General features: G+C 41.1%; 1 protein-coding gene across 5 annotated transcripts in view; it reads right to left on the reverse strand.

The window, feature by feature from the left end:
* Nucleotides 1-11411, reverse strand: part of mmy (UDP-N-acetylglucosamine pyrophosphorylase mmy) — a 266724-nt gene that overhangs the window by 249917 nt on the left and 5396 nt on the right. For 2 of the 5 annotated variants that reach the window (XM_070100496.1, XM_070100498.1), the window contains exon 2: nt 9504-9637. The exons of the other annotated variants lie outside the window; for them this stretch is intronic. The gene's annotated coding sequence lies outside the window, so the exon portion shown is untranslated. The remainder of the gene's footprint in view (nt 1-9503; nt 9638-11411) is intronic. 5 annotated transcript variants of the gene reach the window in all.

Here is an 11411-nt window from a genome sequence, read left to right on the forward strand (position 1 = left end):
CAAAGTGGGAAGTCTGAATGTGCATGGATGTTGTGCAAATTATAAGAAAGAGATGATTGTGGATGTTATGAATGAGAAGAAACTGGATGTCCTGGCTTTAAGTGAAACAAAGCTGAAGGGGGTGGGAGAGTTTCAATGGAGAGGAATAAATGGGATTAGGTCAGGGGTTTCAAATAAAGTTAGAGCTAAAGAAGGAGTAGCAATAAAGTTGAAGGATAAGCTATGGCAGGAAAAGAGGGACTATAAATGTATAAATTCAAGGATTATGTGGAGTAAAATAAAGATTGGATGTGAAAAGTGGGTTATAGTAAGCGTGTATGCACCTGGAGAAGAGAGAAGTGTAGAGGAGAGAGAGAGATTCTGGGAAATGTTGAGTGAATGTGTGGGGAGTTTTGAATCAAGTGTGAGAGTAATGGTGGTTGGGGATTTCAATGCTAAAGTGGGTAAAAATGTTATAGAGGGAGTAGTAGGTAAATTTGGGATGCCAGGGGTAAATGTAAATGGGGAGCCTTTAATTAAGCTATGTGTAGAAAGAAATTTGGTAATAAGTAATACATATTTTATGAAAAAGAGGATAAATAAATATACAAGGTATGATGTAGCACGTAATGGAAGTAGTTTGTTAGATTATGTATTGGTGGATAAAAGGTTGATGGGTAGGCTCCAGGATGTACATGTTTATAGAGGGGCAACTCATATATATCGGATCATTATTTAGTTGTAGCTACAGTTAGAGTAAGAGGTAGATGGGAAAAGAGGAAGGTGGCAACAACAAGAGGGAGGTGAAAGTGTATAAACTAAGGGAGGAGGAAGTTCAGGCGAGATATAAGCGACTATTGGCAGAAAGGTGAGCTAGTGCAAAGTTAAGTAGTGGGGGGGTTAAAGAGGGTTGGAATAGTTTTAAAAATGCAGTATTAGAATGTGGGGCAGAAGTTTGTGGTTATAGGAGGGTGGGGGCAGGAGGAAAGAGGAGTGATTGGTGGAATGATGAAGTAAAGGGTGTGATAAAAGAGAAAAAGGTAGCTTACGAGAGGTTTTTACAAAGCAGAAGTGTTATAAGAAGAGCAGAGTATATGGAGAGTAAAAGAAAGGTGAAGAGAGTGGTGAGAGAGTGCAAAAGGAGAGCAGATGAAAGAGTGGGAGAGGCACTGTCAAGAAATTTTAATGAAAATAAAAAAAAATTTTAGAGTGAGTTAAACAAGTTAAGAAAGCCTAGGGAAAGTATGGATTTGTCAGTTAAAAACAGAGTAGGGGAGTTAGTAGATGGGGAGAGGGAGGTATTAGGTAGATGGCGAGAATATTTTGAGGAACTTTTAAATGTTGAGGAAGAAAGGGAGGTGGTAATTTCATGCACTAGCCAGGGAGGTATACCATCTTTTAGGAGTGAAGAAGAGCAGAATGTAAGTGTGGTGGAGGTACGTTTACCTGGAGTTTACCTGGAGAGAGTTCCGGGGGTCAACGCCCCCGCGGCCCGGTCTGAGACCAGGCCTCCTGGTGGATCAGAGCCTGATCAACCAGGCTGTTGCTGCTGGCTGCACGCAAACCAACATACGAGCCACAGCCCGGCTGATCCGGAACTGACTTTAGGTGCTTGTCCAGTGCCAGCTTGAAGACTGCCAGGGGTCTGTTGGTAATCCCCCTTATGTGTGCTGGGAGGCAGTTGAACAGTCTTGGGCCCCTGACACTTATTGTATGGTCTCTTAACGTGCTAGTGACACCCCTGCTTTTCATTGGGGGGATGGTGCATCGTCTGCCAAGTCTTTTGCTTTCGTAGTGAGTGATTTTCGTGTGCAAGTTCGGTACTAGTCCCTCTAGGATTTTCCAGGTGTATATAATCATGTATCTCTCCCTCCTGCGTTCCAGGGAATACAGGTTTAGGAACCTCAAGTGCTCCCAATAATTGAGGTGTTTTATCTCCGTTATGCGCGCCGTGAAAGTTCTCTGTACATTTTCTAGGTCGGCAATTTCACCTGCCTTGAAAGGTGCTGTTAGTGTGCAGCAATATTCCAGCCTAGATAGAACAAGTGACCTGAAGAGAGTCATCATGGGCTTGGCCTCCCTAGTTTTGAAGGTTCTCATTATCCATCCTGTCATTTTTCTAGCAGATGCGATTGATACAATGTTATGGTCCTTGAAGGTGAGATCCTCCGACATGATCACTCCCAGGTCTTTGACGTTGGTGTTTCGCTCTATTTTGTGGCCAGAATTTGTTTTGTACTCTGATGAAGATTTAATTTCCTCATGTTTACCATATCTGAGTAATTGAAATTTCTCATCGTTGAACTTCATATTGTTTTCTGCAGCCCACTGAAAGATTTGGTTGATGTCTGCCTGGAGCTTTGCAGTGTCTGCAATGGAAGACACTGTCATGCAGATTCGGGTGTCATCTGCAAAGGAAGACACGGTGCTGTGGCTGACATCCTTGTCTATGTCGGATATAAGGATGAGGAACAAGATGGGAGCGAGTACTGTGCCTTGTGGAACAGAGCTTTTCACCGTAGCTGCCTCGGACTTTACTCTGTTGACGACTACTCTCTGTGTTCTGTTAGTGAGGAAATTATAGATCCATCGACCGACTTTTCCTGTTATTCCTTTAGCACGCATTTTGTGCGCTATTACGCCATGGTCACACTTGTCGAAGGCTTTTGCAAAGTCTGTATATATTACATCTGCATTCTTTTTGTCTTCTAGTGCATTTAGGACCTTGTCGTAGTGATCCAATAGTTGAGACAGACAGGAGCGACCTGTTCTAAACCCATGTTGCCCTGGGTTGTGTAACTGATGGGTTTCTAGATGGGTGGTGATCTTGCTTCTTAGGACCCTTTCAAATATTTTTATGATATGGGATGTTAGTGCTATTGGTCTGTAGTTCTTTGCTGTTGCTTTACTGCCCCCTTTGTGGAGTGGGGCTATGTCTGTTGTTTTTAGTAACTGTGGGACGACCCCCGTGTCCATGCTCCCTCTCCATAGGATGGAAAAGGCTCGTGATAGGGGCTTCTTGCAGTTCTTGATGAACACAGAGTTCCATGAGTCTGGCCCTGGGGCAGAGTGCATGGGCATGTCATTTATCGCCTGTTCGAAGTCATTTGGCGTCAGGATAACATCGGATAGGCTTGTGTTAATCAAATTTTGTGGCTCTCTCATAAAAAATTCATTTTGATCTTCGACTCTCAGTCTGGTTAGCGGCTTGCTAAAAACTGAGTCATATTGGGACTTGAGTAGCTCACTCATTTCCTTGCTGTCATCTGTGTAGGACCCATCTTGTTTAAGTAGGGGCCCAATACTGGACGTTGTTCTCGATTTTGATTTGGCATAGGAGAAGAAATACTTTGGGTTTCTTTCGATTTCATTTATGGCTTTTAGTTCTTCCCGCGATTCCTGACTCCTAAAGGATTCTTTTAGCTTAAGTTCGATGCTTGCTATTTCTCTGACCAGTGTCTCCCTACGCATTTCAGATATATTGACCTCTTTTAGCTGCTCTGTTATTCTTTTCCGTCGCCTGTAAAGGGAGCGCCTGTCTCTTTCTGTTTTACATCTACTCCTCCTTTTTCTTAGAGGAATAAGCCTTGTGCATACATCGAGTGCCACCGAGTTAATCTGTTCTAGGCATAAGTTGGGGTCTGTGTTGCTTAGTATATCTTCCCAGCTTATATCGGTTAGGACTTGGTTTACTTGGTCCCACTTTATGTTTTTGTTATTGAAGTTGAATTTGGTGAATGCTCCCTCGTGACTAATCTCATTATGTCGGTCTGGGGCTCCGCGCATACATGACTGAACCTCAATTATGTTGTGATCTGAGTATATTGTTTTTGATATGGTGATATTTCTTATCAGATCATCATTGTTAGTGAAGATGAGGTCTAGTGTATTCTCCAGTCTAGTAGGCTCTATTATTTGCTGGTTTAAATTGAATTTTGTGCAGAGATTTAAAAGCTCGCGTGAGTGTGAGTTTTCATCAGAGCTGCCTCCTGGTGTTATTACTGCAACAATATTATTTGCTATATTCCTCCATTTTAGGTGCCTTAAGTTGAAATCCCCCAGGAGCAAGATGTTGGGTGCAGGAGCTGGAAGGTTTTCCAGACAGTGGTCAATTTTTAACAGCTGTTCCTGGAATTGCTGGGATGTTGCATCCGGAGGCTTGTAGACTATCACAATGACTAGGTTTTGGTTCTCGACCTTTACTGCTAAAACTTCCACTACATCATTTGAGGCATTTAGCAGTTCTGTGCAAACAAGTGACTCTGCAATGTACAGGCCAACCCCCCCCTTTTGCCTGTTCACTCTGTCACATCTGTATAGGTTGTAACCTGGGATCCATATTTCGTTGTCCAAGTGATCCTTTATGTGGGTCTCAGTGAAAGCCGCGAACATTGCCTTTGCCTCTGCAAGCAGTCCACGGATGAAAGGTATTTTGTTGTTTGTTGCTGGCTTTAGACCCTGTATATTTGCAAAGAAGAATGTTATCGGACTGGTGGTATTGTTGGTACTGGGGGGGGATTTTTTTTCCGGCATTAGTATCTGTATCTGTTGTGCAAGAAAGGTATAAAATACCGACAATATGAAAGTTAAGACACATGTGCAACATCTGGATATCTTTATTGTAGACGTTTCGCCATCCAGTGGCTTTATCAATACAGATTCTAGGACATAATAGGAAGACAGTAGAACTATATACAAAAGATGAGGTAATCAGTCCCTCGGCCTTGGAGTTAGTGTTCACAGCATCGTGGTGGAGGAGAATATTCTCCTCCACCACGATGCTGTGAACACTAACTCCAAGGCCGAGGGACTGATTACCTCATCTTTTGTATATAGTTCTACTGTCTTCCTATTATGTCCTAGAATCTGTATTGATAAAGCCACTGGATGGCGAAACGTCTACAATAAAGATATCCAGATGTTGCATATGTGTCTTAACTGTATCTGTTGGTTTGGAGTGGAGGCCATCGACTGTGGTTCCACTCCAGGAATGACTGGATTTGGTGTACGATTTCTGCCATTTCCTGCCAGTTTTTTTTCCTTCCTGGCACTAAAAAACAGCTGGAACTGATGGGATCATGACAGAAATGTTAAAAGCAGGGGGGGATATAGTGTTGGAGTGGTTGGTACTTTTGTTTAATAAATGTATGAGAGAGGGGAAGGTACCTAGGGATTGGCGGAGAGCATGTATAGTCCCTTTATATAAAGGGAAAGGGGATAAAAGAGATTGTAAAAATTATAGAGGAATAAGTTTACCGAGTATACCAGGAAAAGTATACGGAAGGGTTATAATTGAAAGAATTAGAGGTAAGACAGAATGTAGGATTGCGGATGAGCAGGGAGGCTTCAGAGTGGGTAGGGGATGTGTAGATCAAGTGTTTACATTGAAGCATATATGTGAACAGTATTTAGATAAAGGTACGGAAGTTTTTATTGCATTTATGGATTTAGAAAAGGCATATGATAGAGTGGATAGAGGAGCAATGTGGCAGATGTTGCAAGTATGTGGAATAGGTGGTAAGTTACTAAATGCTGTAAAGAGCTTTTATGAGAATAGTGAGGCTCAGGTTAGGGTGTGTAGAAGAGAGGGAGAATACTTCCCGGTAAAAGTAGGCCTTAGACAGGGATGTGTAATGTCACCATGGTTGTTTAATATATTTATAGATGGGGTTGTAAAAGAAGTAAATGCTAGGGTGTTTGGGAGAGGGGTGGGATTAAATTATGGGGAATCAAATTCAAAATGGGAATTGACACAGTTACTTTTTGCTGATGATACTGTGCTTATGGGAGATTCTAAAGAAAAATTGCAAAGGTTAGTGGATGAGTTTGAGAATGTGTGTAAAGGTAGAAAGTTGAAAGTGAACATAGAAAAGAGTAAGGTGATGAGGGTATCAAATGATTTAGATAAAGAAAAATTGGATATCAAATTGGGGAGGAGGAGTATGGAAGAAGTGAATGTTTTCAGCTACTTGGGAGTTGACGTGTCGGCGGATGGATTTATGAAGGATGAGGTTAATCATAGAATTGATGAGGGAAAAAAGGTGAGTGGTGCATTGAGGTATATGTGGAGTCAAAAAACGTTATCTATGGAGGCAAAGAAGGGAATGTATGAAAGTATAGTAGTACCAACACTCTTATATGGATGTGAAGCTTGGGTGGTAAATGCAGCAGCGAGGAGACGGTTGGAGGCAGTGGAGATGTCCTGTCTAAGGGCAATGTGTGGTGTAAATATTATGCAGAAAATTTGGAGTGTGGAAATTAGGAGAAGGTGTGGAGTTAATAAAAGCATTAGTCAGAGGGCAGAAGAGGGGTTGTTGAGGTGGTTTGGTCATTTAGAGAGAATGGATCAAAGTAGAATGACATGGAAAGCATATAAATCTATAGGGGAAGGAAGGAGGGGTAGGGGTCGTCCTCGAAAGGGTTGGAAAGAGGGGGTAAAGGAGGTTTTGTGGGCTAGGGGCTTGTCCTTCCAGCAAGCGTGCATGAGCGTGTTAGATAGGAGTGAATGGAGGCGAATGATACTTGGGACCTGACGATCTGTTGGAGTGTGAGCAGGGTAATATTTAGTGAAGGGATTCAGGGAAACCAGTTATGTTCATATAGTCGGACTTGAGTCCTGGAAATGGGAAGTACAATGCCTGCACTTTAAAGGAGGGGTTTGGGATATTGGCAGTTTGGAGGAATATGTAGTGTATCCTTATACGTATATGCTTCTAAGCTGTTGTATTCTGAGCACCTCTGCAAAAGCAGTGATAATGTGTGAGTGTGGTGAAAGTGTTGAATGATGATGAAAGTATTTTCTTTTTGGGGATTTTCTTTCTTTTTTGGGTCACCCTGCCTTGGTGGGAGACGGCCGACTTGTTGAAAAAAAAAAAAGTATTTTTATATAGGTGAGTTTTTGTCCTTCATTCCTAATATTAATTAATATTGTTTAATATATGAGTACATGCTGGCCCAAGGTTTGCTATGTATTTCAGTGTAATTTTATAACCCCTAAACAGCAGTGTGAGCAGCCTTTAGGAGCCAGGAACATTTTATTTAAGTTACGACATCAAAGTCATAACAGGTATGCATACTGGTCAGAGAGCCCATCGTAAGTCCGAGCCGTAAGTAAACAAGTGTATGTCACTAAGTGAGGAGAGGCTGTAGTTATATTCTTTGGCGAGTTATTTTTGCTAGTTTTACGGTGTTTGTCGCCATTTTAAGACATTTTTAAGGCATTATGTCCGGTTTACATCAAAAACTGGGTTACATCAAGGCTCTTGGAACCAATTAATGGCATAGGGCTGGGTATGACTGTACAGGGTGTCCACAAAAACACTCCCTTATTTCACAATATTATGATATCTAAACTAATTCAAATATATTGATAAACCGATTCAAATATACAGTGGACCCCCGCATAACGATGGCATCACATAGCGATTTTTCCGCATACCGCTTACTTTTATCGCAAAATTTTTGCCGCGCATACCGATTAAAAACCCGCTCACCGATTTTCGTCCGAGACGCGTCCAATGTGCCCTCAGCCAGCCTCACATGTGCCGCCCGTCCCATTGTTTACCAGCCAGCCTCCGCGGTAACATCCAAGCATACACTCGGAATATTTCGTATTATTACAGTGTTTTCGGTGCTGTTTCTGGAAAGTAAGTGACCATGGGCCCCAAGAAAGCTTCTAGTGCCAACCCTGTGGTAAAAAGGGTGAGAATTAGTATGGAAATTAAGAAAGATTTTGAAGGGTTTGGGGCTAACCCTGAGAAGCCTATGCCAGTTGTGGAATCCATTGTGCCTACTTCAAAGATTAAGGAAATGTGTGCACAGTGGGTTGAACTGCAAACCTTTATGGATGAAAATCACCCTGACACAGCTGTTGCAAGCCGTGCTGGTGACTATTTCAATGACAATGTTGTGGCCCATTTTAGACAAATCGTAAAGGAACGGGAGGTACAGAGCTCTATGGACAGATTTGTTGTGCGACAGAGGTCCAGTGACTCTCAAGCTGGTCCTAGTGGCATTAAAAGAAGAAGGGAAGTAACCCCAGAAAAGGACTTGCTACCTCAAGTCGTAATGGAAGGGGATTCCCCTTCTAAACAGTAAGAAGATAATGCTCTCCCCTCCTCCCATCCCATCAATCATCACCAGATCTTCAATAAAAGTAAGTGTCATGTAAGTGTGCATGCCTTTTTCAGTTTGTGTGTATTAAAATTAATATTTCATGTGGTAAAAAATTTTTTTTTTCATACTTTTGGGTGTCTTGCACGGATTAATTTTATTTCCATTATTTCTTATGGGGAAAATTCATTCACATAACGATTATTTCGCATAACAATTACCCCTCTTGCACGGATTAAAATCGTTAACCGGGGGTCCACTGTATTGTGAACTGATTCTCTAACAACAGTTTTTTCATTTTTTTTCAGGCAATTAGACATCTTTGACCTGAAAACCACAGGGGTGCAAAGAAATCTAAAAATGGCCTGTGAGGTCACCGGACCAAACTATTTGTGACTTCTTTCTTTGGGGGTATGTGAAGAGCACAGTTTATGCACCACCACTACATGCAACCCTGGAGGAGCTGAAAATTTTGATCACTGAAGCAGTTCGCATGATAACTCCAGATTGCTGCAGAGCGTCTGGACCAAACCGGACTATCGCATCGATGTTTGCCGAGCAACCAGAGGGGCGCACATTGAGTGCCTTTAATGCTACCCTATACCACATGATACACAGATGCAGGATTTCATGTGGTATAGGGTAGCATTAAAGGCACTCAATGTGTGCCCCTCTGGTTGCTCATCAAACATTGATGCGATAGTCCAGTTCGGTCCAGACGCTCTGCAGCATATCTGGAATTATCATGCAAACTGCTTCAGTTATTGAAATTTTCAGCTCCTCCAGGGTTGCAGGTAGTGGTGGTATATAAACTGTGCTCTTCACATACCCCCATAGAAAGAAGTCATAAACAGTTATGTCCAGTGACCTCACAGACCATTTTTAGATTTCTTTGCACCCCTGTGGTTTTCAGGTCAAAGATGTCTAATCACCTGAAAAATGAAATAACTGTTGTTCGAGATTCAGTTCACAACATGTTTATCAATACAGTGCATCCACGTGCGAGATGTAACTCAGGTTAGCCTACTGTTAGTATCATTTTTAACACTTATTTAAGCTCTGTTTCTACACACAAGGATACAAATGAAATCCCAGAAATCAACAGTTATACAAGTCAGGATAGGAATAAATTATTCAAGATAGAAGTCGCAAATGACATAGTACATCAGAAAATAAGATAGAAACTAAATAAGTCATTGGGCCCTGATGAGCTGGTTTCAAGGGTTCTAAAGGAATGTAAGGAGGAACTTTGCAAACTATTAACATGTCTCTTCAACAGATCCCATTGCTTGGTTGGCAATGCTCTCGCTTCGCACACTGAGCGTTCATGGTTCAATCCTTGACATAGGAGAAAATACTGGACATGTTTCATTACACCTGCTTTCCCTGTTTACTTAGCAATAAGTAGGTACCTGGCTGTTAGTCGACTGGTGTAGGTCACATCCTAGGGTACAAGATTGAAGGACCCCAATGATGCACTGACTTTCTTGGGTTATCTTGGGTGGCTAACCCTCCAGGTTAAAAATCCAAACATATCTTATCTTACCTGAAACATGGAAAATGGCAAATGTAATCTCATTTAAAATGTGGGCAACAGGTCCTTAACTTCAAATTATAGATCAATTAGCCTGACCTCAATGGTGGCAAAGTTGATGGAATCATTACTTTCAGATATACGTAATTCAAAGCGATCTTGAAAGACATAATTTAATTCAAATTCAAAGTTTATTCTCTATAAAGATTACAATGTTGAATTTACAGAATTTGGTTGTTGTGTGGTTTACATGTAGTTAAATAATGATTACAGAGTGTACCACTAGAACGCCTAGCATGGCTAGGCATTTCGGGCAGACTTAGTTTAATTCTTTATTTTAAAATATTACAAATTATGAGGTAAGTTGGTATTATGGCTAAGTGACTAAATACTAGTTTGTGAGTTTAGCAATGTGAATGCTTTTGTTTTGGCACAGTACATAGTTTCAGTATTGGAGTATCATAGGATTCATTATTTTAAGATTGAGATTAATATTTCTGTTTATGGTCAAATGGGTGAGTGAGTGTAAGTATGAACCACCAGGTGGTATTCGTGTAGTTAGTTGATGGGGTGTATCAGGGAGATAAGATGTTTTCTAATGGTAGTTTTGAAGGTGATGAATGTGTCTGCAGTTCTAGAGTTCTCAGGCAGGGTGTTCCAGATTTTAGGGCCTTTGACATACATTGAATTTTTGTAAAGGTTTAGTCGGACACGGGGAATGTCGTAGAGATGTTTGTGTCTGGTGTTATGCCTGTGGGTTCTGTCACAACTATCAAGAAAGCGTTTTAGGTCAAGGTTGATATTGGAGTTTAAGGTCCTGTAGATGTAGATTGCACAGTAGTAAGTGTGGATGTACTGAACAGGGAGTAAATTTAGATCTATGAATCCACCAGTGCTTTGTGAGGGATGGAAAAATCGCAGTTAGGAAACAGCCCACTGGGAAGAGATACTTCATCTCTACAGAACATGACCTTAAAACATTCCTAAGTGAGGCTGGACTAACAGAATCAGAGTAAAGTGCAGATAATACCCACAGTCCACAGTTAGTGTTATATTGTCATAAATTTGTGCCCCCCTAAAATTCTAATACCCCAACTACTTTTGATTGTCATTGTTGTATTCAACGACCATTCTACCTCAGTCTTAATTTGTTTAATATCTACAGAATCTATCTCTTTTTTTTACAACTTACCGCATCACTGTTCCATCTTATTTTATTATAAACTAGCCATAACTTGTCCTCAATTTTTACAAAGCAGCATTCTTTTTACAAAGCAGCATTCTTGCTGTCCAAAGCATGATAAATAATGCAATATTGTGAATATAGACTGAGTTCCACACAGAAAACTGATGAAGAATGAAGTAGCATATAGTATAGGAGAAAAAAATACCTCCTGGGTCAAGGCATGGCTGACAGATAAGCAACAGTGTAAAGAAATAGAGAGAAATCAGAATGGGGATCCTTTACAAGTGGTGCATAGGTCAATAGGCCTACTGCTGTGTTCCTCTACTCTTATGTTCATTATTATTATTTTCATATAGAAGCACTAAACCTATATGAGTCATGCAGCACCTGGGAAATGGGAGGTAATCAGGTTTGATCCAAGAAGAGGGAGTACAAATCAAACTCCTTTGATTAAAAGAGCTCTTTACTGGCATCAAAGAACCTGTTTGATGATAATAATGGGTGCTCGTGACTCAGTTAACAGCATTATCAGCTCACATACTGAGCAACCGAGGATCAATCCTGAAACAAGTGAAGCATTAGGCATGTTTCCTTACACCT

Source organism: Cherax quadricarinatus, chromosome 73 (assembly GCF_038502225.1).
Source record: "Cherax quadricarinatus isolate ZL_2023a chromosome 73, ASM3850222v1, whole genome shotgun sequence".
Lineage (NCBI taxonomy): Eukaryota > Metazoa > Arthropoda > Malacostraca > Decapoda > Parastacidae > Cherax > Cherax quadricarinatus.